Below are 3,518 nucleotides of genomic sequence, written 5' to 3'. Positions count from 1 at the left end.
GACGCCGGTGACCTGGGAACTTGTTTCCCCCCTTTTCGTGTTGTATTTTTTACCTAGCTATATTTATCTCTTTACTTCTCCCCATACTCGGTCTCGCCTGTAACCCCGGTGGTCTCCTTACGCTATAAAAGGGGAATCGGGGGCCTGAGACAGGGGGGCTGGAAGGACAACAAAAAGCACCACAACGCTTCCAAGCCAACAGAACACACACACACCCTTCTAGAGCATCAGTGCACACCCAAGAGACCTGGGACCAGTTCCCTCTCTCGCACTTCTGTAACCCCTACTACAGAACCCCACGTGGGCAACACGAGCAGCTCCTAACACTGGACGTAGGGTATTTCCTTTACCTGAACTAGTATAAACCCCGTGTCTCTCACGCCACCATCTCAAGCCTCACGCGCATAAAAGAAATTTACTAGTCTAAGTCTTGACCCGCTAATCTTGACAACGACAATTAGTATCGGGTTAAAATGTGATCGATACTAAGGAAGTGGACGAAAGGTCATTTTTTTAGTCGTGATTGTTTAAAAGTATCTCCAACAGATCATCCCCGTTCCCCAATCCACGTATCATATTGGTAGAGTCGTTGAAAAATAGTGCTCCAACAGACTCCCTTAATCTTTGCTTTATTTCCAATAATTATTGGACAAACCAATAATGCATCCCAAGTCTTCCCAAATAAAGGAGTTGTGAGAGTATCTCCAAGAGTGCAAAAAATAGACTTCCAAAAACCGGGGACCTTTCTAAAAAATATTGGGAGCTAAAAAGTTCCTCTCCTCCAAGAGTACCTAGAAAAAAGTTGCTAAAAACTTTAAGTGCTAGACATTATCCATTTGCGGGGGCACTCTCCACCGTGAAAGGAAAACCAACGACTTTTTTGTCCGTAGGAAAGGATGTTCGTGTGGGAGAATAAAACTAGCGACGTTTTCATGGTGAGAAAAAAGAAAACGAGTGACTTTTTCATGGGGAGAAAAATAACGACGTGCCACGTCGCCTCTTGCGGGAAAAAAATCACGGATTGCGAGTGCCGAGAGCTGGTGGAAACATGCGGAGCGAGGAAGCCGGGATATGAAGTCGTTGTATGTTTGCGGGGTTTTTTGAAGCTGTTGGAGGTTATTTTTTCTCCCTAATTGAGGTATTAAGGGTAATTTAAGAAAGTTTTTGAAGTTGCTCTGACTCTTCCAAAAATAACTCTTCCAATAATAACGAAAGAGATATTAGAATGGTCCTATTCACAAAAATTATTAAGTGACTGGGGATACTCTACTCCATCTCAGCACACACCGCTGAGATCTCCAGGCCTACTGCTTCTGCCGTGCCCTGCATGTAGTGACCGGCAGGCTTCATCAGAGGACCTCCGGGTGCAGCTCGTCGGCGTGTGAAGGCGTGATGAGTGACCGGCAATGGTGATGTGGACGTTTGCGGAGTGCAATTTTTAGCTGCACTGTCCGATGTTCACAGTGTATTCAGTTCGGTTTTCCACATCCACGATTCAATTTTTTTAATACACTGGAACTGCTCTAAGTAGAGCTATCCAAATTTGATTCCATAATTCGAATTTATCCCTAGCCTCGTACATGCCATCTGACTATAACTATGAGCTTCGCCTACTATACTGCGAGAGAGCACTAAGCGAAGGAAACGCGGAGCATTGACTTTGTCAAATGCCCCCACATCACTGACAACCAATAAAATATTAGGAAGCCTGAGAGCACTCCTCTTATATGCAAATAAGACACGTAAAAGATGCAAATACTCATAGAGAAGGAACATAAACACCTCTGATCGGCAGGATGGAGCGCGCACGAAGCAGCAGCGGTTTTGACGAGCTTGGTCCTGCCGTTTGGCAGTCTGGTGTTTGAACTGTGAACTTTGAGTTGGATGCACAGCTGGCTCAGGGCTCCAGGGTTCAAAAACGATTTTACATCACCATTTCATCCACAAGCAGTGCGTTGGGTGAGCAGCTTGTATTATCAGTTACAGCATCTCACGTCCACACGCCTCCGATGCGGCGATGCCCTGTGGGCTGTGGCAGTGGCACTGTCACGCCTTTGCTAAGGTTATTATCGCCCTTGCCCTTGCAGCGACGACCTTGAGTCCGTCAATCTTGGCAGCTAATGCGGCTTTTCAGCTTTCATCTCCTCAAAGGTACGCCACTGCGGTCACTGTTTGAGCTGGACTAGCTTGTTGCGGCATGTCCATCGCTTTTAATCCAAGAGCTCTGCGGTCACTGTTCAGCGAATCGAACAGAAATTTTTCTGCGCGGATGTGTGACTTGTGTCAGCCACATACGATGCTGACAAAATTCAACTCGTGGAATGCTACCGCTACAAGATTCTTGTCTCCATAGTCATTTTGGTTCTTTCTAGTGAAGTAGTAGTGATTGTGGATTTAATCTGTTCACTGGTTTTATTTCCTGGCCAACTAACGCCGCCGGTCAAGTAAACCTGTACCTGTAAGTATTCGATCTGGATCAGATTTTTGGAGGCCGTGCTTCTCACGATTTTGCTAAGAATGCTAACGGTGGGTATTGTACGAATTAGAGAGGATATCTGGTGATTGAAAGTTTGAAACCCAATTCAGTTATAGGCCAAAAGCACTTTCTCTTCGAGGATATTTGATTGAAGTGCCTGTTCTTAGTATGCATTACGGAAGGTATATATGTTTATGGTAAACTGCGAATAGTTTCCACTGTCTTACATTACCATGAATTACTAAAGAAGCCAATGTCTTTATTGGCCGACGATCTTTATTTACGAGGTTCGATAGAAATATCGCAACTTAGCAAACTGAGCATACTGCAACTAGTTAGCTTTTACATAGTGGAATTTGCTCACTTAAGGTTTGAGTCTATAGCTCAAATAAATATCCATGTTCATATTAATTTTGTCAATACTCCGTGTTGGGGCGCCTTAGGATGCCAAGACTTGGAACCCCTTTTGTATAAAAGAGATTCAAATTAGTGGTTCGAGGACCCATTCGCGACATCTAAGGGTTTCTTTGTAAGGTATGTGACTTATTTGCAATGTCCACAGACCTCGTTGTAGAGTTTAGGGAGTTATATGTAATATTTTACCTTATTAATGGAGTAAATATAAATAGTTATGTGCTCCTCCCTCTAAATAGAGCCTAGAGCTTTAGGGAAGAGAAACTTTTTGCCTATCTGATTATATGATTTCTCTCTCTTACGGTTTCTGTTCGGGTCTTTGATCCCAACACTTTGTACTAAGATCTATTGACCACAGTGTGTCGTTCCATGATGAATTATGCAAACTTATTTTTACGGTTGAGTTAGTACATGCACTATCTATAAGCTTATCCAACTCATATAATAGCACGTTGCTCAAAGCATCCTACTCCAACAACCTCTCTTTAATTAATAAAGTATGGAACATACCTTCTCGTTATAAGCTAGTTCTTGGAAAAGAGATACTGCACTTTCTCTCTCCTTGCACTCTCTCTTCCTCGTAAAAAAAATCTGATATGGAGGTGTAAGAGCTAGCTAACTCAGTCTC

Source organism: Setaria italica, chromosome I, assembly GCF_000263155.2.
Source record: "Setaria italica strain Yugu1 chromosome I, Setaria_italica_v2.0, whole genome shotgun sequence".
NCBI classification, from domain to species: Eukaryota; Viridiplantae; Streptophyta; class Magnoliopsida; order Poales; family Poaceae; genus Setaria; species Setaria italica.
The sequence above is the reverse complement of the archived record's forward strand: the minus strand, read 5'-3'. Positions refer to the sequence as shown.